Source organism: Anomaloglossus baeobatrachus, unplaced genomic scaffold (assembly GCF_048569485.1).
Source record: "Anomaloglossus baeobatrachus isolate aAnoBae1 unplaced genomic scaffold, aAnoBae1.hap1 Scaffold_413, whole genome shotgun sequence".
NCBI lineage: Eukaryota > Metazoa > Chordata > Amphibia > Anura > Aromobatidae > Anomaloglossus > Anomaloglossus baeobatrachus.
Window position 1 is genome coordinate 87378 of NW_027443465.1, and position 27045 is coordinate 114422.

The following is a 27045-nucleotide window of genomic DNA, read 5'->3' on the forward strand; positions in this document are numbered from 1 at the left end:
GTTTGAACAGTGCACAACATGAAGAGACGGAACACTGGCGGCTTGTCACAATGCCCCCCGATGACATCACAATAGCGCTGCTGCCTAGAAAACAAGCTGCGCAGAAGAAGTTGTTCTTTGGGTGGGAGGGTGGGCTAGTGGAAGGAGGGGGCAATCTCTTTTTTTCCCGGGTGGTAGGGGGATGACAGGAGAAGGGAAGCGGGTGGTGAGAAAGGTACAGAGGGCAGGGTTTGGGGGCTGGGAAGGAAAGGGAAAAGATTAGGGTTTGGGGATGATGAAAGGGCTTTCTACGGGTAAGGATGGCAAAGGGTGGCAGTGACGGAAAGTCAGGCAACCTGTCCTGTCCGTCTTTTTGTATCGTGAATTGGAAAGACTGCAAGGGGGAGGGGAGTTGCTTGCGCCCTAAAGGAGGAGTTATTCAGATTCATTGCAGTGGGCGGCGGCTGCAAAACGCACCATTCTTCTTGTTTTTGCTCTGCAAAGCAGCCTTTTCAAGGGTTGGCTTGGGTGACAAAATGTCTTGTGTAGGCGTGGGTTTGTCTCCCTCTCGCTCTCTCTCCCTAAGATGTGTCCGGCATAGGCCAGGGTGCCACTCGAGGCCCAAACCAATTCTGGTTATCGCTTCTCGGCCTTTTGGCTAAGATCAAGTGTAGTATCTGTTCTTATCAGTTTAATATCTGATACGTCCCCTATCTGGGGACCATATATTAAATGGATTTTTAGAACAGGGAGATGGAAAAAGAGCTTGCTCTGTCCACTCCACGCATTGACCTGGTATTGCAGTACCTCCAGGAACGGTGCACCCCTTCTTAACCCAGTTTCCAAAAGCAGAACTCGATTCACCTGATTCATATTAGCCCGATTAGCGAATTGAAATGAATTTTTATCTAACACACTTTTTACTTGCTTTATTCATCCAAATAGCAAACTCATCACCACTCAACTTCACCAACTCTGCTATGTCCCGTGCAGTATCTTGTTGTCAGTCTAATCTAGATCATGTGTAATTGAATGGAATAGATCCCTTTTGGACAAAGTGGAGTCAGATGCTGCAGTGACCACAGGTGTGAGAGGATCTACAATTGGCATCTGGTGTTATCTCTCTGCTTCCACTCCAAATAAAGTTACCTGTTGTTACCTGAACGTCAAATACTAAGAATGGGCGGCCTATGAAAGAATTAGTACTTTCATTAAGTATACTAAACCGGCTAATTGGGAATAGACAAACTGTAAAAAGCCCTCTGAGAAAGCCCCTCTCTAACCTTTGTTAGTAAGCTTTTCTGTAGCCTGCCTGTTGATGTATTTTCGGTTTGAACAGTGCACAACATGAAGAGACGGAACACTGGCGGCTTGTCACAATGCCCCCCGATGACATCACAATAGCGCTGCTGCCTAGAAAACAAGCTGCGCAGAAGAAGTTGTTCTTTGGGTGGGAGGGTGGGCTAGTGGAAGGAGGGGGCAATCTCTTTTTTTCCCGGGTGGTAGGGGGATGACAGGAGAAGGGAAGCGGGTGGTGAGAAAGGTACAGAGGGCAGGGTTTGGGGGCTGGGAAGGAAAGGGAAAAGATTAGGGTTTGGGGATGATGAAAGGGCTTTCTACGGGTAAGGATGGCAAAGGGTGGCAGTGACGGAAAGTCAGGCAACCTGTCCTGTCCGTCTTTTTGTATCGTGAATTGGAAAGACTGCAAGGGGGAGGGGAGTTGCTTGCGCCCTAAAGGAGGAGTTATTCAGATTCATTGCAGTGGGCGGCGGCTGCAAAACGCACCATTCTTCTTGTTTTTGCTCTGCAAAGCAGCCTTTTCAAGGGTTGGCTTGGGTGACAAAATGTCTTGTGTAGGCGTGGGTTTGTCTCCCTCTCGCTCTCTCTCCCTAAGATGTGTCCGGCATAGGCCAGGGTGCCACTCGAGGCCCAAACCAATTCTGGTTATCGCTTCTCGGCCTTTTGGCTAAGATCAAGTGTAGTATCTGTTCTTATCAGTTTAATATCTGATACGTCCCCTATCTGGGGACCATATATTAAATGGATTTTTAGAACAGGGAGATGGAAAAAGAGCTTGCTCTGTCCACTCCACGCATTGACCTGGTATTGCAGTACCTCCAGGAACGGTGCACCCCTTCTTAACCCAGTTTCCAAAAGCAGAACTCGATTCACCTGATTCATATTAGCCTGATTAGCGAATTGAAATGAATTTTTATCTAACACACTTTTTACTTGCTTTATTCATCCAAATAGCAAACTCATCACCACTCAACTTCACCAACTCTGCTATGTCCCGTGCAGTATCTTGTTGTCAGTCTAATCTAGATCATGTGTAATTGAATGGAATAGATCCCTTTTGGACAAAGTGGAGTCAGATGCTGCAGTGACCACAGGTGTGAGAGGATCTACAATTGGCATCTGGTGTTATCTCTCTGCTTCCACTCCAAATAAAGTTACCTGTTGTTACCTGAACGTCAAATACTAAGAATGGGCGGCCTATGAAAGAATTAGTACTTTCATTAAGTATACTAAACCGGCTAATTGGGAATAGACAAACTGTAAAAAGCCCTCTGAGAAAGCCCCTCTCTAACCTTTGTTAGTAAGCTTTTCTGTAGCCTGCCTGTTGATGTATTTTCGGTTTGAACAGTGCACAACGTGAAGAGACGGAACACTGGCGGCTTGTCACAATGCCCCCCGATGACATCACAATAGCGCTGCTGCCTAGAAAACAAGCTGCGCAGAAGAAGTTGTTCTTTGGGTGGGAGGGTGGGCTAGTGGAAGGAGGGGGCAATCTCTTTTTTTCCCGGGTGGTAGGGGGATGACAGGAGAAGGGAAGCGGGTGGTGAGAAAGGTACAGAGGGCAGGGTTTGGGGGCTGGGAAGGAAAGGGAAAAGATTAGGGTTTGGGGATGATGAAAGGGCTTTCTACGGGTAAGGATGGCAAAGGGTGGCAGTGACGGAAAGTCAGGCAACCTGTCCTGTCCGTCTTTTTGTATCGTGAATTGGAAAGACTGCAAGGGGGAGGGGAGTTGCTTGCGCCCTAAAGGAGGAGTTATTCAGATTCATTGCAGTGGGCGGCGGCTGCAAAACGCACCATTCTTCTTGTTTTTGCTCTGCAAAGCAGCCTTTTCAAGGGTTGGCTTGGGTGACAAAATGTCTTGTGTAGGCGTGGGTTTGTCTCCCTCTCGCTCTCTCTCCCTAAGATGTGTCCGGCATAGGCCAGGGTGCCACTCGAGGCCCAAACCAATTCTGGTTATCGCTTCTCGGCCTTTTGGCTAAGATCAAGTGTAGTATCTGTTCTTATCAGTTTAATATCTGATACGTCCCCTATCTGGGGACCATATATTAAATGGATTTTTAGAACAGGGAGATGGAAAAAGAGCTTGCTCTGTCCACTCCACGCATTGACCTGGTATTGCAGTATCTCCAGGAACGGTGCACCCCTTCTTAACCCAGTTTCCAAAAGCAGAACTCGATTCACCTGATTCATATTAGCCCGATTAGCGAATTGAAATGAATTTTTATCTAACACACTTTTTACTTGCTTTATTCATCCAAATAGCAAACTCATCACCACTCAACTTCACCAACTCTGCTATGTCCCGTGCAGTATCTTGTTGTCAGTCTAATCTAGATCATGTGTAATTGAATGGAATAGATCCCTTTTGGACAAAGTGGAGTCAGATGCTGCAGTGACCACAGGTGTGAGAGGATCTACAATTGGCATCTGGTGTTATCTCTCTGCTTCCACTCCAAATAAAGTTACCTGTTGTTACCTGAACGTCAAATACTAAGAATGGGCGGCCTATGAAAGAATTAGTACTTTCATTAAGTATACTAAACCGGCTAATTGGGAATAGACAAACTGTAAAAAGCCCTCTGAGAAAGCCCCTCTCTAACCTTTGTTAGTAAGCTTTTCTGTAGCCTGCCTGTTGATGTATTTTCGGTTTGAACAGTGCACAACATGAAGAGACGGAACACTGGCGGCTTGTCACAATGCCCCCCGATGACATCACAATAGCGCTGCTGCCTAGAAAACAAGCTGCGCAGAAGAAGTTGTTCTTTGGGTGGGAGGGTGGGCTAGTGGAAGGAGGGGGCAATCTCTTTTTTTCCCGGGTGGTAGGGGGATGACAGGAGAAGGGAAGCGGGTGGTGAGAAAGGTACAGAGGGCAGGGTTTGGGGGCTGGGAAGGAAAGGGAAAAGATTAGGGTTTGGGGATGATGAAAGGGCTTTCTACGGGTAAGGATGGCAAAGGGTGGCAGTGACGGAAAGTCAGGCAACCTGTCCTGTCCGTCTTTTTGTATCGTGAATTGGAAAGACTGCAAGGGGGAGGGGAGTTGCTTGCGCCCTAAAGGAGGAGTTATTCAGATTCATTGCAGTGGGCGGCGGCTGCAAAACGCACCATTCTTCTTGTTTTTGCTCTGCAAAGCAGCCTTTTCAAGGGTTGGCTTGGGTGACAAAATGTCTTGTGTAGGCGTGGGTTTGTCTCCCTCTCGCTCTCTCTCCCTAAGATGTGTCCGGCATAGGCCAGGGTGCCACTCGAGGCCCAAACCAATTCTGGTTATCGCTTCTCGGCCTTTTGGCTAAGATCAAGTGTAGTATCTGTTCTTATCAGTTTAATATCTGATACGTCCCCTATCTGGGGACCATATATTAAATGGATTTTTAGAACAGGGAGATGGAAAAAGAGCTTGCTCTGTCCACTCCACGCATTGACCTGGTATTGCAGTACCTCCAGGAACGGTGCACCCCTTCTTAACCCAGTTTCCAAAAGCAGAACTCGATTCACCTGATTCATATTAGCCCGATTAGCGAATTGAAATGAATTTTTATCTAACACACTTTTTACTTGCTTTATTCATCCAAATAGCAAACTCATCACCACTCAACTTCACCAACTCTGCTATGTCCCGTGCAGTATCTTGTTGTCAGTCTAATCTAGATCATGTGTAATTGAATGGAATAGATCCCTTTTGGACAAAGTGGAGTCAGATGCTGCAGTGACCACAGGTGTGAGAGGATCTACAATTGGCATCTGGTGTTATCTCTCTGCTTCCACTCCAAATAAAGTTACCTGTTGTTACCTGAACGTCAAATACTAAGAATGGGCGGCCTATGAAAGAATTAGTACTTTCATTAAGTATACTAAACCGGCTAATTGGGAATAGACAAACTGTAAAAAGCCCTCTGAGAAAGCCCCTCTCTAACCTTTGTTAGTAAGCTTTTCTGTAGCCTGCCTGTTGATGTATTTTCGGTTTGAACAGTGCACAACATGAAGAGACGGAACACTGGCGGCTTGTCACAATGCCCCCCGACGACATCACAATAGCGCTGCTGCCTAGAAAACAAGCTGCGCAGAAGAAGTTGTTCTTTGGGTGGGAGGGTGGGCTAGTGGAAGGAGGGGGCAATCTCTTTTTTTCCCGGGTGGTAGGGGGATGACAGGAGAAGGGAAGCGGGTGGTGAGAAAGGTACAGAGGGCAGGGTTTGGGGGCTGGGAAGGAAAGGGAAAAGATTAGGGTTTGGGGATGATGAAAGGGCTTTCTACGGGTAAGGATGGCAAAGGGTGGCAGTGACGGAAAGTCAGGCAACCTGTCCTGTCCGTCTTTTTGTATCGTGAATTGGAAAGACTGCAAGGGGGAGGGGAGTTGCTTGCGCCCTAAAGGAGGAGTTATTCAGATTCATTGCAGTGGGCGGCGGCTGCAAAACGCACCATTCTTCTTGTTTTTGCTCTGCAAAGCAGCCTTTTCAAGGGTTGGCTTGGGTGACAAAATGTCTTGTGTAGGCGTGGGTTTGTCTCCCTCTCGCTCTCTCTCCCTAAGATGTGTCCGGCATAGGCCAGGGTGCCACTCGAGGCCCAAACCAATTCTGGTTATCGCTTCTCGGCCTTTTGGCTAAGATCAAGTGTAGTCCCTTCATTGGGTTTGCCTTGGTCTTGGCTGGGAGGGGCCCGGGCTTGCACAACCGCTGGCCTTGGGGATTGTTGCGCCTTTTGGTGCTTACGTCCCCCTTGTGGCTGGTGGTTCCTGGGCTCGGGAGGCGATCACCTGCGGCACTGCGCTTTTGTGTGGTGGCCGATGACTGTTTCTGGAATTTGCGGATGAAATCTCATCTGTTCTTATCAGTTTAATATCTGATACGTCCCCTATCTGGGGACCATATATTAAATGGATTTTTAGAACAGGGAGATGGAAAAAGAGCTTGCTCTGTCCACTCCACGCATTGACCTGGTATTGCAGTACCTCCAGGAACGGTGCACCCCTTCTTAACCCAGTTTCCAAAAGCAGAACTCGATTCACCTGATTCATATTAGCCCGATTAGCGAATTGAAATGAATTTTTATCTAACACACTTTTTACTTGCTTTATTCATCCAAATAGCAAACTCATCACCACTCAACTTCACCAACTCTGCTATGTCCCGTGCAGTATCTTGTTGTCAGTCTAATCTAGATCATGTGTAATTGAATGGAATAGATCCCTTTTGGACAAAGTGGAGTCAGATGCTGCAGTGACCACAGGTGTGAGAGGATCTACAATTGGCATCTGGTGTTATCTCTCTGCTTCCACTCCAAATAAAGTTACCTGTTGTTACCTGAACGTCAAATACTAAGAATGGGCGGCCTATGAAAGAATTAGTACTTTCATTAAGTATACTAAACCGGCTAATTGGGAATAGACAAACTGTAAAAAGCCCTCTGAGAAAGCCCCTCTCTAACCTTTGTTAGTAAGCTTTTCTGTAGCCTGCCTGTTGATGTATTTTCGGTTTGAACAGTGCACAACATGAAGAGACGGAACACTGGCGGCTTGTCACAATGCCCCCCGATGACATCACAATAGCGCTGCTGCCTAGAAAACAAGCTGCGCAGAAGAAGTTGTTCTTTGGGTGGGAGGGTGGGCTAGTGGAAGGAGGGGGCAATCTCTTTTTTTCCCGGGTGGTAGGGGGATGACAGGAGAAGGGAAGCGGGTGGTGAGAAAGGTACAGAGGGCAGGGTTTGGGGGCTGGGAAGGAAAGGGAAAAGATTAGGGTTTGGGGATGATGAAAGGGCTTTCTACGGGTAAGGATGGCAAAGGGTGGCAGTGACGGAAAGTCAGGCAACCTGTCCTGTCCGTCTTTTTGTATCGTGAATTGGAAAGACTGCAAGGGGGAGGGGAGTTGCTTGCGCCCTAAAGGAGGAGTTATTCAGATTCATTGCAGTGGGCGGCGGCTGCAAAACGCACCATTCTTCTTGTTTTTGCTCTGCAAAGCAGCCTTTTCAAGGGTTGGCTTGGGTGACAAAATGTCTTGTGTAGGCGTGGGTTTGTCTCCCTCTCGCTCTCTCTCCCTAAGATGTGTCCGGCATAGGCCAGGGTGCCACTCGAGGCCCAAACCAATTCTGGTTATCGCTTCTCGGCCTTTTGGCTAAGATCAAGTGTAGTATCTGTTCTTATCAGTTTAATATCTGATACGTCCCCTATCTGGGGACCATATATTAAATGGATTTTTAGAACAGGGAGATGGAAAAAGAGCTTGCTCTGTCCACTCCACGCATTGACCTGGTATTGCAGTACCTCCAGGAACGGTGCACCCCTTCTTAACCCAGTTTCCAAAAGCAGAACTCGATTCACCTGATTCATATTAGCCCGATTAGCGAATTGAAATGAATTTTTATCTAACGCACTTTTTACTTGCTTTATTCATCCAAATAGCAAACTCATCACCACTCAACTTCACCAACTCTGCTATGTCCCGTGCAGTATCTTGTTGTCAGTCTAATCTAGATCATGTGTAATTGAATGGAATAGATCCCTTTTGGACAAAGTGGAGTCAGATGCTGCAGTGACCACAGGTGTGAGAGGATCTACAATTGGCATCTGGTGTTATCTCTCTGCTTCCACTCCAAATAAAGTTACCTGTTGTTACCTGAACGTCAAATACTAAGAATGGGCGGCCTATGAAAGAATTAGTACTTTCATTAAGTATACTAAACCGGCTAATTGGGAATAGACAAACTGTAAAAAGCCCTCTGAGAAAGCCCCTCTCTAACCTTTGTTAGTAAGCTTTTCTGTAGCCTGCCTGTTGATGTATTTTCGGTTTGAACAGTGCACAACATGAAGAGACGGAACACTGGCGGCTTGTCACAATGCCCCCCGATGACATCACAATAGCGCTGCTGCCTAGAAAACAAGCTGCGCAGAAGAAGTTGTTCTTTGGGTGGGAGGGTGGGCTAGTGGAAGGAGGGGGCAATCTCTTTTTTTCCCGGGTGGTAGGGGGATGACAGGAGAAGGGAAGCGGGTGGTGAGAAAGGTACAGAGGGCAGGGTTTGGGGGCTGGGAAGGAAAGGGAAAAGATTAGGGTTTGGGGATGATGAAAGGGCTTTCTACGGGTAAGGATGGCAAAGGGTGGCAGTGACGGAAAGTCAGGCAACCTGTCCTGTCCGTCTTTTTGTATCGTGAATTGGAAAGACTGCAAGGGGGAGGGGAGTTGCTTGCGCCCTAAAGGAGGAGTTATTCAGATTCATTGCAGTGGGCGGCGGCTGCAAAACGCACCATTCTTCTTGTTTTTGCTCTGCAAAGCAGCCTTTTCAAGGGTTGGCTTGGGTGACAAAATGTCTTGTGTAGGCGTGGGTTTGTCTCCCTCTCGCTCTCTCTCCCTAAGATGTGTCCGGCATAGGCCAGGGTGCCACTCGAGGCCCAAACCAATTCTGGTTATCGCTTCTCGGCCTTTTGGCTAAGATCAAGTGTAGTATCTGTTCTTATCAGTTTAATATCTGATACGTCCCCTATCTGGGGACCATATATTAAATGGATTTTTAGAACAGGGAGATGGAAAAAGAGCTTGCTCTGTCCACTCCACGCATTGACCTGGTATTGCAGTACCTCCAGGAACGGTGCACCCCTTCTTAACCCAGTTTCCAAAAGCAGAACTCGATTCACCTGATTCATATTAGCCCGATTAGCGAATTGAAATGAATTTTTATCTAACACACTTTTTACTTGCTTTATTCATCCAAATAGCAAACTCATCACCACTCAACTTCACCAACTCTGCTATGTCCCGTGCAGTATCTTGTTGTCAGTCTAATCTAGATCATGTGTAATTGAATGGAATAGATCCCTTTTGGACAAAGTGGAGTCAGATGCTGCAGTGACCACAGGTGTGAGAGGATCTACAATTGGCATCTGGTGTTATCTCTCTGCTTCCACTCCAAATAAAGTTACCTGTTGTTACCTGAACGTCAAATACTAAGAATGGGCGGCCTATGAAAGAATTAGTACTTTCATTAAGTATACTAAACCGGCTAATTGGGAATAGACAAACTGTAAAAAGCCCTCTGAGAAAGCCCCTCTCTAACCTTTGTTAGTAAGCTTTTCTGTAGCCTGCCTGTTGATGTATTTTCGGTTTGAACAGTGCACAACATGAAGAGACGGAACACTGGCGGCTTGTCACAATGCCCCCCGATGACATCACAATAGCGCTGCTGCCTAGAAAACAAGCTGCGCAGAAGAAGTTGTTCTTTGGGTGGGAGGGTGGGCTAGTGGAAGGAGGGGGCAATCTCTTTTTTTCCCGGGTGGTAGGGGGATGACAGGAGAAGGGAAGCGGGTGGTGAGAAAGGTACAGAGGGCAGGGTTTGGGGGCTGGGAAGGAAAGGGAAAAGATTAGGGTTTGGGGATGATGAAAGGGCTTTCTACGGGTAAGGATGGCAAAGGGTGGCAGTGACGGAAAGTCAGGCAACCTGTCCTGTCCGTCTTTTTGTATCGTGAATTGGAAAGACTGCAAGGGGGAGGGGAGTTGCTTGCGCCCTAAAGGAGGAGTTATTCAGATTCATTGCAGTGGGCGGCGGCTGCAAAACGCACCATTCTTCTTGTTTTTGCTCTGCAAAGCAGCCTTTTCAAGGGTTGGCTTGGGTGACAAAATGTCTTGTGTAGGCGTGGGTTTGTCTCCCTCTCGCTCTCTCTCCCTAAGATGTGTCCGGCATAGGCCAGGGTGCCACTCGAGGCCCAAACCAATTCTGGTTATCGCTTCTCGGCCTTTTGGCTAAGATCAAGTGTAGTTTGGGAGGGTACTACCTTGGTTGGTGCTGAAAGGTGCCAGGGTATTGCACAACTGCTGGCCTTGGGGGAGTGTGCATCGTAGGATGTCATAGCCCTCTTGTGACGGACGGTTACCTGGGCAACGAGAGGCGGTCACTTTATTATTTTCAAACTCATCCTTCAAAAAAAAAAAAAAAAAAAAATCTGTTCTTATCAGTTTAATATCTGATACGTCCCCTATCTGGGGACCATATATTAAATGGATTTTTAGAACAGGGAGATGGAAAAAGAGCTTGCTCTGTCCACTCCACGCATTGACCTGGTATTGCAGTACCTCCAGGAACGGTGCACCCCTTCTTAACCCAGTTTCCAAAAGCAGAACTCGATTCACCTGATTCATATTAGCCCGATTAGCGAATTGAAATGAATTTTTATCTAACACACTTTTTACTTGCTTTATTCATCCAAATAGCAAACTCATCACCACTCAACTTCACCAACTCTGCTATGTCCCGTGCAGTATCTTGTTGTCAGTCTAATCTAGATCATGTGTAATTGAATGGAATAGATCCCTTTTGGACAAAGTGGAGTCAGATGCTGCAGTGACCACAGGTGTGAGAGGATCTACAATTGGCATCTGGTGTTATCTCTCTGCTTCCACTCCAAATAAAGTTACCTGTATTTACCTGAACGTCAAATACTAAGAATGGGCGGCCTATGAAAGAATTAGTACTTTCATTAAGTATACTAAACCGGCTAATTGGGAATAGACAAACTGTAAAAAGCCCTCTGAGAAAGCCCCTCTCTAACCTTTGTTAGTAAGCTTTTCTGTAGCCTGCCTGTTGATGTATTTTCGGTTTGAACAGTGCACAACATGAAGAGACGGAACACTGGCGGCTTGTCACAATGCCCCCCGATGACATCACAATAGCGCTGCTGCCTAGAAAACAAGCTGCGCAGAAGAAGTTGTTCTTTGGGTGGGAGGGTGGGCTAGTGGAAGGAGGGGGCAATCTCTTTTTTTCCCGGGTGGTAGGGGGATGACAGGAGAAGGGAAGCGGGTGGTGAGAAAGGTACAGAGGGCAGGGTTTGGGGGCTGGGAAGGAAAGGGAAAAGATTAGGGTTTGGGGATGATGAAAGGGCTTTCTACGGGTAAGGATGGCAAAGGGTGGCAGTGACGGAAAGTCAGGCAACCTGTCCTGTCCGTCTTTTTGTATCGTGAATTGGAAAGACTGCAAGGGGGAGGGGAGTTGCTTGCGCCCTAAAGGAGGAGTTATTCAGATTCATTGCAGTGGGCGGCGGCTGCAAAACGCACCATTCTTCTTGTTTTTGCTCTGCAAAGCAGCCTTTTCAAGGGTTGGCTTGGGTGACAAAATGTCTTGTGTAGGCGTGGGTTTGTCTCCCTCTCGCTCTCTCTCCCTAAGATGTGTCCGGCATAGGCCAGGGTGCCACTCGAGGCCCAAACCAATTCTGGTTATCGCTTCTCGGCCTTTTGGCTAAGATCAAGTGTAGTATCTGTTCTTATCAGTTTAATATCTGATACGTCCCCTATCTGGGGACCATATATTAAATGGATTTTTAGAACAGGGAGATGGAAAAAGAGCTTGCTCTGTCCACTCCACGCATTGACCTGGTATTGCAGTACCTCCAGGAACGGTGCACCCCTTCTTAACCCAGTTTCCAAAAGCAGAACTCGATTCACCTGATTCATATTAGCCCGATTAGCGAATTGAAATGAATTTTTATCTAACACACTTTTTACTTGCTTTATTCATCCAAATAGCAAACTCATCACCACTCAACTTCACCAACTCTGCTATGTCCCGTGCAGTATCTTGTTGTCAGTCTAATCTAGATCATGTGTAATTGAATGGAATAGATCCCTTTTGGACAAAGTGGAGTCAGATGCTGCAGTGACCACAGGTGTGAGAGGATCTACAATTGGCATCTGGTGTTATCTCTCTGCTTCCACTCCAAATAAAGTTACCTGTTGTTACCTGAACGTCAAATACTAAGAATGGGCGGCCTATGAAAGAATTAGTACTTTCATTAAGTATACTAAACCGGCTAATTGGGAATAGACAAACTGTAAAAAGCCCTCTGAGAAAGCCCCTCTCTAACCTTTGTTAGTAAGCTTTTCTGTAGCCTGCCTGTTGATGTATTTTCGGTTTGAACAGTGCACAACATGAAGAGACGGAACACTGGCGGCTTGTCACAATGCCCCCCGATGACATCACAATAGCGCTGCTGCCTAGAAAACAAGCTGCGCAGAAGAAGTTGTTCTTTGGGTGGGAGGGTGGGCTAGTGGAAGGAGGGGGCAATCTCTTTTTTTCCCGGGTGGTAGGGGGATGACAGGAGAAGGGAAGCGGGTGGTGAGAAAGGTACAGAGGGCAGGGTTTGGGGGCTGGGAAGGAAAGGGAAAAGATTAGGGTTTGGGGATGATGAAAGGGCTTTCTACGGGTAAGGATGGCAAAGGGTGGCAGTGACGGAAAGTCAGGCAACCTGTCCTGTCCGTCTTTTTGTATCGTGAATTGGAAAGACTGCAAGGGGGAGGGGAGTTGCTTGCGCCCTAAAGGAGGAGTTATTCAGATTCATTGCAGTGGGCGGCGGCTGCAAAACGCACCATTCTTCTTGTTTTTGCTCTGCAAAGCAGCCTTTTCAAGGGTTGGCTTGGGTGACAAAATGTCTTGTGTAGGCGTGGGTTTGTCTCCCTCTCGCTCTCTCTCCCTAAGATGTGTCCGGCATAGGCCAGGGTGCCACTCGAGGCCCAAACCAATTCTGGTTATCGCTTCTCGGCCTTTTGGCTAAGATCAAGTGTAGTATCTGTTCTTATCAGTTTAATATCTGATACGTCCCCTATCTGGGGACCATATATTAAATGGATTTTTAGAACAGGGAGATGGAAAAAGAGCTTGCTCTGTCCACTCCACGCATTGACCTGGTATTGCAGTACCTCCAGGAACGGTGCACCCCTTCTTAACCCAGTTTCCAAAAGCAGAACTCGATTCACCTGATTCATATTAGCCCGATTAGCGAATTGAAATGAATTTTTATCTAACACACTTTTTACTTGCTTTATTCATCCAAATAGCAAACTCATCACCACTCAACTTCACCAACTCTGCTATGTCCCGTGCAGTATCTTGTTGTCAGTCTAATCTAGATCATGTGTAATTGAATGGAATAGATCCCTTTTGGACAAAGTGGAGTCAGATGCTGCAGTGACCACAGGTGTGAGAGGATCTACAATTGGCATCTGGTGTTATCTCTCTGCTTCCACTCCAAATAAAGTTACCTGTTGTTACCTGAACGTCAAATACTAAGAATGGGCGGCCTATGAAAGAATTAGTACTTTCATTAAGTATACTAAACCGGCTAATTGGGAATAGACAAACTGTAAAAAGCCCTCTGAGAAAGCCCCTCTCTAACCTTTGTTAGTAAGCTTTTCTGTAGCCTGCCTGTTGATGTATTTTCGGTTTGAACAGTGCACAACATGAAGAGACGGAACACTGGCGGCTTGTCACAATGCCCCCCGATGACATCACAATAGCGCTGCTGCCTAGAAAACAAGCTGCGCAGAAGAAGTTGTTCTTTGGGTGGGAGGGTGGGCTAGTGGAAGGAGGGGGCAATCTCTTTTTTTCCCGGGTGGTAGGGGGATGACAGGAGAAGGGAAGCGGGTGGTGAGAAAGGTACAGAGGGCAGGGTTTGGGGGCTGGGAAGGAAAGGGAAAAGATTAGGGTTTGGGGATGATGAAAGGGCTTTCTACGGGTAAGGATGGCAAAGGGTGGCAGTGACGGAAAGTCAGGCAACCTGTCCTGTCCGTCTTTTTGTATCGTGAATTGGAAAGACTGCAAGGGGGAGGGGAGTTGCTTGCGCCCTAAAGGAGGAGTTATTCAGATTCATTGCAGTGGGCGGCGGCTGCAAAACGCACCATTCTTCTTGTTTTTGCTCTGCAAAGCAGCCTTTTCAAGGGTTGGCTTGGGTGACAAAATGTCTTGTGTAGGAGTGGGTTTGTCTCCCTCTCGCTCTCTCTCCCTAAGATGTGTCCGGCATAGGCCAGGGTGCCACTCGAGGCCCAAACCAATTCTGGTTATCGCTTCTCGGCCTTTTGGCTAAGATCAAGTGTAGTATCTGTTCTTATCAGTTTAATATCTGATACGTCCCATATCTGGGGACCATATATTAAATGGATTTTTAGAACAGGGAGATGGAAAAAGAGCTTGCTCTGTCCACTCCACGCATTGACCTGGTATTGCAGTACCTCCAGGAACGGTGCACCCCTTCTTAACCCAGTTTCCAAAAGCAGAACTCGATTCACCTGATTCATATTAGCCCGATTAGCGAATTGAAATGAATTTTTATCTAACACACTTTTTACTTGCTTTATTCATCCAAATAGCAAACTCATCACCACTCAACTTCACCAACTCTGCTATGTCCCGTGCAGTATCTTGTTGTCAGTCTAATCTAGATCATGTGTAATTGAATGGAATAGATCCCTTTTGGACAAAGTGGAGTCAGATGCTGCAGTGACCACAGGTGTGAGAGGATCTACAATTGGCATCTGGTGTTATCTCTCTGCTTCCACTCCAAATAAAGTTACCTGTTGTTACCTGAACGTCAAATACTAAGAATGGGCGGCCTATGAAAGAATTAGTACTTTCATTAAGTATACTAAACCGGCTAATTGGGAATAGACAAACTGTAAAAAGCCCTCTGAGAAAGCCCCTCTCTAACCTTTGTTAGTAAGCTTTTCTGTAGCCTGCCTGTTGATGTATTTTCGGTTTGAACAGTGCACAACATGAAGAGACGGAACACTGGCGGCTTGTCACAATGCCCCCCGATGACATCACAATAGCGCTGCTGCCTAGAAAACAAGCTGCGCAGAAGAAGTTGTTCTTTGGGTGGGAGGGTGGGCTAGTGGAAGGAGGGGGCAATCTCTTTTTTTCCCGGGTGGTAGGGGGATGACAGGAGAAGGGAAGCGGGTGGTGAGAAAGGTACAGAGGGCAGGGTTTGGGGGCTGGGAAGGAAAGGGAAAAGATTAGGGTTTGGGGATGATGAAAGGGCTTTCTACGGGTAAGGATGGCAAAGGGTGGCAGTGACGGAAAGTCAGGCAACCTGTCCTGTCCGTCTTTTTGTATCGTGAATTGGAAAGACTGCAAGGGGGAGGGGAGTTGCTTGCGCCCTAAAGGAGGAGTTATTCAGATTCATTGCAGTGGGCGGCGGCTGCAAAACGCACCATTCTTCTTGTTTTTGCTCTGCAAAGCAGCCTTTTCAAGGGTTGGCTTGGGTGACAAAATGTCTTGTGTAGGCGTGGGTTTGTCTCCCTCTCGCTCTCTCTCCCTAAGATGTGTCCGGCATAGGCCAGGGTGCCACTCGAGGCCCAAACCAATTCTGGTTATCGCTTCTCGGCCTTTTGGCTAAGATCAAGTGTAGTATCTGTTCTTATCAGTTTAATATCTGATACGTCCCCTATCTGGGGACCATATATTAAATGGATTTTTAGAACAGGGAGATGGAAAAAGAGCTTGCTCTGTCCACTCCACGCATTGACCTGGTATTGCAGTACCTCCAGGAACGGTGCACCCCTTCTTAACCCAGTTTCCAAAAGCAGAACTCGATTCACCTGATTCATATTAGCCCGATTAGCGAATTGAAATGAATTTTTATCTAACACACTTTTTACTTGCTTTATTCATCCAAATAGCAAACTCATCACCACTCAACTTCACCAACTCTGCTATGTCCCGTGCAGTATCTTGTTGTCAGTCTAATCTAGATCATGTGTAATTGAATGGAATAGATCCCTTTTGGACAAAGTGGAGTCAGATGCTGCAGTGACCACAGGTGTGAGAGGATCTACAATTGGCATCTGGTGTTATCTCTCTGCTTCCACTCCAAATAAAGTTACCTGTTGTTACCTGAACGTCAAATACTAAGAATGGGCGGCCTATGAAAGAATTAGTACTTTCATTAAGTATACTAAACCAGCTAATTGGGAATAGACAAACTGTAAAAAGCCCTCTGAGAAAGCCCCTCTCTAACCTTTGTTAGTAAGCTTTTCTGTAGCCTGCCTGTTGATGTATTTTCGGTTTGAACAGTGCACAACATGAAGAGACGGAACACTGGCGGCTTGTCACAATGCCCCCCGATGACATCACAATAGCGCTGCTGCCTAGAAAACAAGCTGCGCAGAAGAAGTTGTTCTTTGGGTGGGAGGGTGGGCTAGTGGAAGGAGGGGGCAATCTCTTTTTTTCCCGGGTGGTAGGGGGATGACAGGAGAAGGGAAGCGGGTGGTGAGAAAGGTACAGAGGGCAGGGTTTGGGGGCTGGGAAGGAAAGGGAAAAGATTAGGGTTTGGGGATGATGAAAGGGCTTTCTACGGGTAAGGATGGCAAAGGGTGGCAGTGACGGAAAGTCAGGCAACCTGTCCTGTCCGTCTTTTTGTATCGTGAATTGGAAAGACTGCAAGGGGGAGGGGAGTTGCTTGCGCCCTAAAGGAGGAGTTATTCAGATTCATTGCAGTGGGCGGCGGCTGCAAAACGCACCATTCTTCTTGTTTTTGCTCTGCAAAGCAGCCTTTTCAAGGGTTGGCTTGGGTGACAAAATGTCTTGTGTAGGCGTGGGTTTGTCTCCCTCTCGCTCTCTCTCCCTAAGATGTGTCCGGCATAGGCCAGGGTGCCACTCGAGGCCCAAACCAATTCTGGTTATCGCTTCTCGGCCTTTTGGCTAAGATCAAGTGTAGTATCTGTTCTTATCAGTTTAATATCTGATACGTCCCCTATCTGGGGACCATATATTAAATGGATTTTTAGAACAGGGAGATGGAAAAAGAGCTTGCTCTGTCCACTCCACGCATTGACCTGGTATTGCAGTACCTCCAGGAACGGTGCACCCCTTCTTAACCCAGTTTCCAAAAGCAGAACTCGATTCACCTGATTCATATTAGCCCGATTAGCGAATTGAAATGAATTTTTATCTAACACACTTTTTACTTGCTTTATTCATCCAAATAGCAAACTCATCACCACTCAACTTCACCAACTCTGCTATGTCCCGTGCAGTATCTTGTTGTCAGTCTAATCTAGATCATGTGTAATTGAATGGAATAGATCCCTTTTGGACAAAGTGGAGTCAGATGCTGCAGTGACCACAGGTGTGAGAGGATCTACAATTGGCATCTGGTGTTATCTCTCTGCTTCCACTCCAAATAAAGTTACCTGTTGTTACCTGAACGTCAAATACTAAGAATGGGCGGCCTATGAAAGAATTAGTACTTTCATTAAGTATACTAAACCGGCTAATTGGGAATAGACAAACTGTAAAAAGCCCTCTGAGAAAGCCCCTCTCTAACCTTTGTTAGTAAGCTTTTCTGTAGCCTGCCTGTTGATGTATTTTCGGTTTGAACAGTGCACAACATGAAGAGACGGAACACTGGCGGCTTGTCACAATGCCCCCCGATGACATCACAATAGCGCTGCTGCCTAGAAAACAAGCTGCGCAGAAGAAGTTGTTCTTTGGGTGGGAGGGTGGGCTAGTGGAAGGAGGGGGCAATCTCTTTTTTTCCCGGGTGGTAGGGGGATGACAGGAGAAGGGAAGCGGGTGGTGAGAAAGGTACAGAGGGCAGGGTTTGGGGGCTGGGAAGGAAAGGGAAAAGATTAGGGTTTGGGGATGATGAAAGGGCTTTCTACGGGTAAGGATGGCAAAGGGTGGCAGTGACGGAAAGTCAGGCAACCTGTCCTGTCCGTCTTTTTGTATCGTGAATTGGAAAGACTGCAAGGGGGAGGGGAGTTGCTTGCGCCCTAAAGGAGGAGTTATTCAGATTCATTGCAGTGGGCGGCGGCTGCAAAACGCACCATTCTTCTTGTTTTTGCTCTGCAAAGCAGCCTTTTCAAGGGTTGGCTTGGGTGACAAAATGTCTTGTGTAGGCGTGGGTTTGTCTCCCTCTCGCTCTCTCTCCCTAAGATGTGTCCGGCATAGGCCAGGGTGCCACTCGAGGCCCAAACCAATTCTGGTTATCGCTTCTCGGCCTTTTGGCTAAGATCAAGTGTAGTATCTGTTCTTATCAGTTTAATATCTGATACGTCCCCTATCTGGGGACCATATATTAAATGGATTTTTAGAACAGGGAGATGGAAAAAGAGCTTGCTCTGTCCACTCCACGCATTGACCTGGTATTGCAGTACCTCCAGGAACGGTGCACCCCTTCTTAACCCAGTTTCCAAAAGCAGAACTCGATTCACCTGATTCATATTAGCCCGATTAGCGAATTGAAATGAATTTTTATCTAACACACTTTTTACTTGCTTTATTCATCCAAATAGCAAACTCATCACCACTCAACTTCACCAACTCTGCTATGTCCCGTGCAGTATCTTGTTGTCAGTCTAATCTAGATCATGTGTAATTGAATGGAATAGATCCCTTTTGGACAAAGTGGAGTCAGATGCTGCAGTGACCACAGGTGTGAGAGGATCTACAATTGGCATCTGGTGTTATCTCTCTGCTTCCACTCCAAATAAAGTTACCTGTTGTTACCTGAACGTCAAATACTAAGAATGGGCGGCCTATGAAAGAATTAGTACTTTCATTAAGTATACTAAACCGGCTAATTGGGAATAGACAAACTGTAAAAAGCCCTCTGAGAAAGCCCCTCTCTAACCTTTGTTAGTAAGCTTTTCTGTAGCCTGCCTGTTGATGTATTTTCGGTTTGAACAGTGCACAACATGAAGAGACGGAACACTGGCGGCTTGTCACAATGCCCCCCGATGACATCACAATAGCGCTGCTGCCTAGAAAACAAGCTGCGCAGAAGAAGTTGTTCTTTGGGTGGGAGGGTGGGCTAGTGGAAGGAGGGGGCAATCTCTTTTTTTCCCGGGTGGTAGGGGGATGACAGGAGAAGGGAAGCGGGTGGTGAGAAAGGTACAGAGGGCAGGGTTTGGGGGCTGGGAAGGAAAGGGAAAAGATTAGGGTTTGGGGATGATGAAAGGGCTTTCTACGGGTAAGGATGGCAAAGGGTGGCAGTGACGGAAAGTCAGGCAACCTGTCCTGTCCGTCTTTTTGTATCGTGAATTGGAAAGACTGCAAGGGGGAGGGGAGTTGCTTGCGCCCTAAAGGAGGAGTTATTCAGATTCATTGCAGTGGGCGGCGGCTGCAAAACGCACCATTCTTCTTGTTTTTGCTCTGCAAAGCAGCCTTTTCAAGGGTTGGCTTGGGTGACAAAATGTCTTGTGTAGGCGTGGGTTTGTCTCCCTCTCGCTCTCTCTCCCTAAGATGTGTCCGGCATAGGCCAGGGTGCCACTCGAGGCCCAAACCAATTCTGGTTATCGCTTCTCGGCCTTTTGGCTAAGATCAAGTGTAGTATCTGTTCTTATCAGTTTAATATCTGATACGTCCCCTATCTGGGGACCATATATTAAATGGATTTTTAGAACAGGGAGATGGAAAAAGAGCTTGCTCTGTCCACTCCACGCATTGACCTGGTATTGCAGTACCTCCAGGAACGGTGCACCCCTTCTTAACCCAGTTTCCAAAAGCAGAACTCGATTCACCTGATTCATATTAGCCCGATTAGCGAATTGAAATGAATTTTTATCTAACACACTTTTTACTTGCTTTATTCATCCAAATAGCAAACTCATCACCACTCAACTTCACCAACTCTGCTATGTCCCGTGCAGTATCTTGTTGTCAGTCTAATCTAGATCATGTGTAATTGAATGGAATAGATCCCTTTTGGACAAAGTGGAGTCAGATGCTGCAGTGACCACAGGTGTGAGAGGATCTACAATTGGCATCTGGTGTTATCTCTCTGCTTCCACTCCAAATAAAGTTACCTGTTGTTACCTGAACGTCAAATACTAAGAATGGGCGGCCTATGAAAGAATTAGTACTTTCATTAAGTATACTAAACCGGCTAATTGGGAATAGACAAACTGTAAAAAGCCCTCTGAGAAAGCCCCTCTCTAACCTTTGTTAGTAAGCTTTTCTGTAGCCTGCCTGTTGATGTATTTTCGGTTTGAACAGTGCACAACATGAAGAGACGGAACACTGGCGGCTTGTCACAATGCCCCCCGATGACATCACAATAGCGCTGCTGCCTAGAAAACAAGCTGCGCAGAAGAAGTTGTTCTTTGGGTGGGAGGGTGGGCTAGTGGAAGGAGGGGGCAATCTCTTTTTTTCCCGGGTGGTAGGGGGATGACAGGAGAAGGGAAGCGGGTGGTGAGAAAGGTACAGAGGGCAGGGTTTGGGGGCTGGGAAGGAAAGGGAAAAGATTAGGGTTTGGGGATGATGAAAGGGCTTTCTACGGGTAAGGATGGCAAAGGGTGGCAGTGACGGAAAGTCAGGCAACCTGTCCTGTCCGTCTTTTTGTATCGTGAATTGGAAAGACTGCAAGGGGGAGGGGAGTTGCTTGCGCCCTAAAGGAGGAGTTATTCAGATTCATTGCAGTGGGCGGCGGCTGCAAAACGCACCATTCTTCTTGTTTTTGCTCTGCAAAGCAGCCTTTTCAAGGGTTGGCTTGGGTGACAAAATGTCTTGTGTAGGCGTGGGTTTGTCTCCCTCTCGCTCTCTCTCCCTAAGATGTGTCCGGCATAGGCCAGGGTGCCACTCGAGGCCCAAACCAATTCTGGTTATCGCTTCTCGGCCTTTTGGCTAAGATCAAGTGTAGTATCTGTTCTTATCAGTTTAATATCTGATACGTCCCCTATCTGGGGACCATATATTAAATGGATTTTTAGAACAGGGAGATGGAAAAAGAGCTTGCTCTGTCCACTCCACGCATTGACCTGGTATTGCAGTACCTCCAGGAACGGTGCACCCCTTCTTAACCCAGTTTCCAAAAGCAGAACTCGATTCACCTGATTCATATTAGCCCGATTAGCGAATTGAAATGAATTTTTATCTAACACACTTTTTACTTGCTTTATTCATCCAAATAGCAAACTCATCACCACTCAACTTCACCAACTCTGCTATGTCCCGTGCAGTATCTTGTTGTCAGTCTAATCTAGATCATGTGTAATTGAATGGAATAGATCCCTTTTGGACAAAGTGGAGTCAGATGCTGCAGTGACCACAGGTGTGAGAGGATCTACAATTGGCATCTGGTGTTATCTCTCTGCTTCCACTCCAAATAAAGTTACCTGTTGTTACCTGAACGTCAAATACTAAGAATGGGCGGCCTATGAAAGAATTAGTACTTTCATTAAGTATACTAAACCGGCTAATTGGGAATAGACAAACTGTAAAAAGCCCTCTGAGAAAGCCCCTCTCTAACCTTTGTTAGTAAGCTTTTCTGTAGCCTGCCTGTTGATGTATTTTCGGTTTGAACAGTGCACAACATGAAGAGACGGAACACTGGCGGCTTGTCACAATGCCCCCCGATGACATCACAATAGCGCTGCTGCCTAGAAAACAAGCTGCGCAGAAGAAGTTGTTCTTTGGGTGGGAGGGTGGGCTAGTGGAAGGAGGGGGCAATCTCTTTTTTTCCCGGGTGGTAGGGGGATGACAGGAGAAGGGAAGCGGGTGGTGAGAAAGGTACAGAGGGCAGGGTTTGGGGGCTGGGAAGGAAAGGGAAAAGATTAGGGTTTGGGGATGATGAAAGGGCTTTCTACGGGTAAGGATGGCAAAGGGTGGCAGTGACGGAAAGTCAGGCAACCTGTCCTGTCCGTCTTTTTGTATCGTGAATTGGAAAGACTGCAAGGGGGAGGGGAGTTGCTTGCGCCCTAAAGGAGGAGTTATTCAGATTCATTGCAGTGGGCGGCGGCTGCAAAACGCACCATTCTTCTTGTTTTTGCTCTGCAAAGCAGCCTTTTCAAGGGTTGGCTTGGGTGACAAAATGTCTTGTGTAGGCGTGGGTTTGTCTCCCTCTCGCTCTCTCTCCCTAAGATGTGTCCGGCATAGGCCAGGGTGCCACTCGAGGCCCAAACCAATTCTGGTTATCGCTTCTCGGCCTTTTGGCTAAGATCAAGTGTAGTATCTGTTCTTATCAGTTTAATATCTGATACGTCCCCTATCTGGGGACCATATATTAAATGGATTTTTAGAACAGGGAGATGGAAAAAGAGCTTGCTCTGTCCACTCCACGCATTGACCTGGTATTGCAGTACCTCCAGGAACGGTGCACCCCTTCTTAACCCAGTTTCCAAAAGCAGAACTCGATTCACCTGATTCATATTAGCCCGATTAGCGAATTGAAATGAATTTTTATCTAACACACTTTTTACTTGCTTTATTCATCCAAATAGCAAACTCATCACCACTCAACTTCACCAACTCTGCTATGTCCCGTGCAGTATCTTGTTGTCAGTCTAATCTAGATCATGTGTAATTGAATGGAATAGATCCCTTTTGGACAAAGTGGAGTCAGATGCTGCAGTGACCACAGGTGTGAGAGGATCTACAATTGGCATCTGGTGTTATCTCTCTGCTTCCACTCCAAATAAAGTTACCTGTTGTTACCTGAACGTCAAATACTAAGAATGGGCGGCCTATGAAAGAATTAGTACTTTCATTAAGTATACTAAACCGGCTAATTGGGAATAGACAAACTGTAAAAAGCCCTCTGAGAAAGCCCCTCTCTAACCTTTGTTAGTAAGCTTTTCTGTAGCCTGCCTGTTGATGTATTTTCGGTTTGAACAGTGCACAACATGAAGAGACGGAATACTGGCGGCTTGTCACAATGCCCCCCGATGACATCACAATAGCGCTGCTGCCTAGAAAACAAGCTGCGCAGAAGAAGTTGTTCTTTGGGTGGGAGGGTGGGCTAGTGGAAGGAGGGGGCAATCTCTTTTTTTCCCGGGTGGTAGGGGGATGACAGGAGAAGGGAAGCGGGTGGTGAGAAAGGTACAGAGGGCAGGGTTTGGGGGCTGGGAAGGAAAGGGAAAAGATTAGGGTTTGGGGATGATGAAAGGGCTTTCTACGGGTAAGGATGGCAAAGGGTGGCAGTGACGGAAAGTCAGGCAACCTGTCCTGTCCGTCTTTTTGTATCGTGAATTGGAAAGACTGCAAGGGGGAGGGGAGTTGCTTGCGCCCTAAAGGAGGAGTTATTCAGATTCATTGCAGTGGGCGGCGGCTGCAAAACGCACCATTCTTCTTGTTTTTGCTCTGCAAAGCAGCCTTTTCAAGGGTTGGCTTGGGTGACAAAATGTCTTGTGTAGGCGTGGGTTTGTCTCCCTCTCGCTCTCTCTCCCTAAGATGTGTCCGGCATAGGCCAGGGTGCCACTCGAGGCCCAAACCAATTCTGGTTATCGCTTCTCGGCCTTTTGGCTAAGATCAAGTGTAGTATCTGTTCTTATCAGTTTAATATCTGATACGTCCCCTATCTGGGGACCATATATTAAATGGATTTTTAGAACAGGGAGATGGAAAAAGAGCTTGCTCTGTCCACTCCACGCATTGACCTGGTATTGCAGTACCTCCAGGAACGGTGCACCCCTTCTTAACCCAGTTTCCAAAAGCAGAACTCGATTCACCTGATTCATATTAGCCCGATTAGCGAATTGAAATGAATTTTTATCTAACACACTTTTTACTTGCTTTATTCATCCAAATAGCAAACTCATCACCACTCAACTTCACCAACTCTGCTATGTCCCGTGCAGTATCTTGTTGTCAGTCTAATCTAGATCATGTGTAATTGAATGGAATAGATCCCTTTTGGACAAAGTGGAGTCAGATGCTGCAGTGACCACAGGTGTGAGAGGATCTACAATTGGCATCTGGTGTTATCTCTCTGCTTCCACTCCAAATAAAGTTACCTGTTGTTACCTGAACGTCAAATACTAAGAATGGGCGGCCTATGAAAGAATTAGTACTTTCATTAAGTATACTAAACCGGCTAATTGGGAATAGACAAACTGTAAAAAGCCCTCTGAGAAAGCCCCTCTCTAACCTTTGTTAGTAAGCTTTTCTGTAGCCTGCCTGTTGATGTATTTTCGGTTTGAACAGTGCACAACATGAAGAGACGGAACACTGGCGGCTTGTCACAATGCCCCCCGATGACATCACAATAGCGCTGCTGCCTAGAAAACAAGCTGCGCAGAAGAAGTTGTTCTTTGGGTGGGAGGGTGGGCTAGTGGAAGGAGGGGGCAATCTCTTTTTTTCCCGGGTGGTAGGGGGATGACAGGAGAAGGGAAGCGGGTGGTGAGAAAGGTACAGAGGGCAGGGTTTGGGGGCTGGGAAGGAAAGGGAAAAGATTAGGGTTTGGGGATGATGAAAGGGCTTTCTACGGGTAAGGATGGCAAAGGGTGGCAGTGACGGAAAGTCAGGCAACCTGTCCTGTCCGTCTTTTTGTATCGTGAATTGGAAAGACTGCAAGGGGGAGGGGAGTTGCTTGCGCCCTAAAGGAGGAGTTATTCAGATTCATTGCAGTGGGCGGCGGCTGCAAAACGCACCATTCTTCTTGTTTTTGCTCTGCAAAGCAGCCTTTTCAAGGGTTGGCTTGGGTGACAAAATGTCTTGTGTAGGCGTGGGTTTGTCTCCCTCTCGCTCTCTCTCCCTAAGATGTGTCCGGCATAGGCCAGGGTGCCACTCGAGGCCCAAACCAATTCTGGTTATCGCTTCTCGGCCTTTTGGCTAAGATCAAGTGTAGTATCTGTTCTTATCAGTTTAATATCTGATACGTCCCCTATCTGGGGACCATATATTAAATGGATTTTTAGAACAGGGAGATGGAAAAAGAGCTTGCTCTGTCCACTCCACGCATTGACCTGGTATTGCAGTACCTCCAGGAACGGTGCACCCCTTCTTAACCCAGTTTCCAAAAGCAGAACTCGATTCACCTGATTCATATTAGCCCGATTAGCGAATTGAAATGAATTTTTATCTAACACACTTTTTACTTGCTTTATTCATCCAAATAGCAAACTCATCACCACTCAACTTCACCAACTCTGCTATGTCCCGTGCAGTATCTTGTTGTCAGTCTAATCTAGATCATGTGTAATTGAATGGAATAGATCCCTTTTGGACAAAGTGGAGTCAGATGCTGCAGTGACCACAGGTGTGAGAGGATCTACAATTGGCATCTGGTGTTATCTCTCTGCTTCCACTCCAAATAAAGTTACCTGTTGTTACCTGAACGTCAAATACTAAGAATGGGCGGCCTATGAAAGAATTAGTACTTTCATTAAGTATACTAAACCGGCTAATTGGGAATAGACAAACTGTAAAAAGCCCTCTGAGAAAGCCCCTCTCTAACCTTTGTTAGTAAGCTTTTCTGTAGCCTGCCTGTTGATGTATTTTCGGTTTGAACAGTGCACAACATGAAGAGACGGAACACTGGCGGCTTGTCACAATGCCCCCCGATGACATCACAATAGCGCTGCTGCCTAGAAAACAAGCTGCGCAGAAGAAGTTGTTCTTTGGGTGGGAGGGTGGGCTAGTGGAAGGAGGGGGCAATCTCTTTTTTTCCCGGGTGGTAGGGGGATGACAGGAGAAGGGAAGCGGGTGGTGAGAAAGGTACAGAGGGCAGGGTTTGGGGGCTGGGAAGGAAAGGGAAAAGATTAGGGTTTGGGGATGATGAAAGGGCTTTCTACGGGTAAGGATGGCAAAGGGTGGCAGTGACGGAAAGTCAGGCAACCTGTCCTGTCCGTCTTTTTGTATCGTGAATTGGAAAGACTGCAAGGGGGAGGGGAGTTGCTTGCGCCCTAAAGGAGGAGTTATTCAGATTCATTGCAGTGGGCGGCGGCTGCAAAACGCACCATTCTTCTTGTTTTTGCTCTGCAAAGCAGCCTTTTCAAGGGTTGGCTTGGGTGACAAAATGTCTTGTGTAGGCGTGGGTTTGTCTCCCTCTCGCTCTCTCTCCCTAAGATGTGTCCGGCATAGGCCAGGGTGCCACTCGAGGCCCAAACCAATTCTGGTTATCGCTTCTCGGCCTTTTGGCTAAGATCAAGTGTAGTATCTGTTCTTATCAGTTTAATATCTGATACGTCCCCTATCTGGGGACCATATATTAAATGGATTTTTAGAACAGGGAGATGGAAAAAGAGCTTGCTCTGTCCACTCCACGCATTGACCTGGTATTGCAGTACCTCCAGGAACGGTGCACCCCTTCTTAACCCAGTTTCCAAAAGCAGAACTCGATTCACCTGATTCATATTAGCCCGATTAGCGAATTGAAATGAATTTTTATCTAACACACTTTTTACTTGCTTTATTCATCCAAATAGCAAACTCATCACCACTCAACTTCACCAACTCTGCTATGTCCCGTGCAGTATCTTGTTGTCAGTCTAATCTAGATCATGTGTAATTGAATGGAATAGATCCCTTTTGGACAAAGTGGAGTCAGATGCTGCAGTGACCACAGGTGTGAGAGGATCTACAATTGGCATCTGGTGTTATCTCTCTGCTTCCACTCCAAATAAAGTTACCTGTTGTTACCTGAACGTCAAATACTAAGAATGGGCGGCCTATGAAAGAATTAGTACTTTCATTAAGTATACTAAACCGGCTAATTGGGAATAGACAAACTGTAAAAAGCCCTCTGAGAAAGCCCCTCTCTAACCTTTGTTAGTAAGCTTTTCTGTAGCCTGCCTGTTGATGTATTTTCGGTTTGAACAGTGCACAACATGAAGAGACGGAATACTGGCGGCTTGTCACAATGCCCCCCGATGACATCACAATAGCGCTGCTGCCTAGAAAACAAGCTGCGCAGAAGAAGTTGTTCTTTGGGTGGGAGGGTGGGCTAGTGGAAGGAGGGGGCAATCTCTTTTTTTCCCGGGTGGTAGGGGGATGACAGGAGAAGGGAAGCGGGTGGTGAGAAAGGTACAGAGGGCAGGGTTTGGGGGCTGGGAAGGAAAGGGAAAAGATTAGGGTTTGGGGATGATGAAAGGGCTTTCTACGGGTAAGGATGGCAAAGGGTGGCAGTGACGGAAAGTCAGGCAACCTGTCCTGTCCGTCTTTTTGTATCGTGAATTGGAAAGACTGCAAGGGGGAGGGGAGTTGCTTGCGCCCTAAAGGAGGAGTTATTCAGATTCATTGCAGTGGGCGGCGGCTGCAAAACGCACCATTCTTCTTGTTTTTGCTCTGCAAAGCAGCCTTTTCAAGGGTTGGCTT

At 46.9% G+C, this 27045-nt stretch overlaps 20 non-coding genes across 20 annotated transcripts; all 20 read left to right on the forward strand.

The window, feature by feature from the left end:
* The first annotated feature begins 617 nt into the window (after positions 1 to 617).
* On the forward strand, positions 618 to 808 carry LOC142277883 (U2 spliceosomal RNA). The gene has a single exon (XR_012740973.1). It is a non-coding gene; the product is annotated as a U2 spliceosomal RNA (small nuclear RNA).
* A 1117-nt stretch (positions 809 to 1925) lies between these two features.
* Positions 1926 to 2116, forward strand: LOC142277885 (U2 spliceosomal RNA). Its single transcript, XR_012740974.1, has one exon. It is a non-coding gene; the product is annotated as a U2 spliceosomal RNA (small nuclear RNA).
* Positions 2117 to 3233: 1117 nt separating this feature from the next.
* LOC142277809 (U2 spliceosomal RNA) lies at positions 3234 to 3424 on the forward strand. The gene has a single exon (XR_012740915.1). It is a non-coding gene; the product is annotated as a U2 spliceosomal RNA (small nuclear RNA).
* A 1117-nt stretch (positions 3425 to 4541) lies between these two features.
* On the forward strand, positions 4542 to 4732 carry LOC142277886 (U2 spliceosomal RNA). Its single transcript, XR_012740975.1, has one exon. It is a non-coding gene; the product is annotated as a U2 spliceosomal RNA (small nuclear RNA).
* Positions 4733 to 6055: 1323 nt separating this feature from the next.
* On the forward strand, positions 6056 to 6239 carry LOC142277835 (U2 spliceosomal RNA). Its single transcript, XR_012740937.1, has one exon. It is a non-coding gene; the product is annotated as a U2 spliceosomal RNA (small nuclear RNA).
* A 1117-nt stretch (positions 6240 to 7356) lies between these two features.
* LOC142277887 (U2 spliceosomal RNA) lies at positions 7357 to 7547 on the forward strand. The gene has a single exon (XR_012740976.1). It is a non-coding gene; the product is annotated as a U2 spliceosomal RNA (small nuclear RNA).
* A 1117-nt stretch (positions 7548 to 8664) lies between these two features.
* Positions 8665 to 8855, forward strand: LOC142277888 (U2 spliceosomal RNA). Its single transcript, XR_012740977.1, has one exon. It is a non-coding gene; the product is annotated as a U2 spliceosomal RNA (small nuclear RNA).
* A 1293-nt stretch (positions 8856 to 10148) lies between these two features.
* LOC142277846 (U2 spliceosomal RNA) lies at positions 10149 to 10344 on the forward strand. Its single transcript, XR_012740947.1, has one exon. It is a non-coding gene; the product is annotated as a U2 spliceosomal RNA (small nuclear RNA).
* A 1117-nt stretch (positions 10345 to 11461) lies between these two features.
* Positions 11462 to 11652, forward strand: LOC142277890 (U2 spliceosomal RNA). Its single transcript, XR_012740979.1, has one exon. It is a non-coding gene; the product is annotated as a U2 spliceosomal RNA (small nuclear RNA).
* Positions 11653 to 12769: 1117 nt separating this feature from the next.
* Positions 12770 to 12960, forward strand: LOC142277891 (U2 spliceosomal RNA). The gene has a single exon (XR_012740980.1). It is a non-coding gene; the product is annotated as a U2 spliceosomal RNA (small nuclear RNA).
* A 1117-nt stretch (positions 12961 to 14077) lies between these two features.
* LOC142277814 (U2 spliceosomal RNA) lies at positions 14078 to 14268 on the forward strand. The gene has a single exon (XR_012740920.1). It is a non-coding gene; the product is annotated as a U2 spliceosomal RNA (small nuclear RNA).
* A 1117-nt stretch (positions 14269 to 15385) lies between these two features.
* On the forward strand, positions 15386 to 15576 carry LOC142277892 (U2 spliceosomal RNA). The gene has a single exon (XR_012740981.1). It is a non-coding gene; the product is annotated as a U2 spliceosomal RNA (small nuclear RNA).
* Positions 15577 to 16693: 1117 nt separating this feature from the next.
* Positions 16694 to 16884, forward strand: LOC142277893 (U2 spliceosomal RNA). Its single transcript, XR_012740982.1, has one exon. It is a non-coding gene; the product is annotated as a U2 spliceosomal RNA (small nuclear RNA).
* Positions 16885 to 18001: 1117 nt separating this feature from the next.
* LOC142277894 (U2 spliceosomal RNA) lies at positions 18002 to 18192 on the forward strand. The gene has a single exon (XR_012740983.1). It is a non-coding gene; the product is annotated as a U2 spliceosomal RNA (small nuclear RNA).
* Positions 18193 to 19309: 1117 nt separating this feature from the next.
* Positions 19310 to 19500, forward strand: LOC142277691 (U2 spliceosomal RNA). The gene has a single exon (XR_012740809.1). It is a non-coding gene; the product is annotated as a U2 spliceosomal RNA (small nuclear RNA).
* Positions 19501 to 20617: 1117 nt separating this feature from the next.
* Positions 20618 to 20808, forward strand: LOC142277692 (U2 spliceosomal RNA). The gene has a single exon (XR_012740810.1). It is a non-coding gene; the product is annotated as a U2 spliceosomal RNA (small nuclear RNA).
* Positions 20809 to 21925: 1117 nt separating this feature from the next.
* LOC142277693 (U2 spliceosomal RNA) lies at positions 21926 to 22116 on the forward strand. The gene has a single exon (XR_012740811.1). It is a non-coding gene; the product is annotated as a U2 spliceosomal RNA (small nuclear RNA).
* Positions 22117 to 23233: 1117 nt separating this feature from the next.
* LOC142277694 (U2 spliceosomal RNA) lies at positions 23234 to 23424 on the forward strand. Its single transcript, XR_012740812.1, has one exon. It is a non-coding gene; the product is annotated as a U2 spliceosomal RNA (small nuclear RNA).
* A 1117-nt stretch (positions 23425 to 24541) lies between these two features.
* Positions 24542 to 24732, forward strand: LOC142277695 (U2 spliceosomal RNA). Its single transcript, XR_012740813.1, has one exon. It is a non-coding gene; the product is annotated as a U2 spliceosomal RNA (small nuclear RNA).
* A 1117-nt stretch (positions 24733 to 25849) lies between these two features.
* On the forward strand, positions 25850 to 26040 carry LOC142277698 (U2 spliceosomal RNA). The gene has a single exon (XR_012740815.1). It is a non-coding gene; the product is annotated as a U2 spliceosomal RNA (small nuclear RNA).
* The last annotated feature ends 1005 nt before the right edge of the window (positions 26041 to 27045 follow it).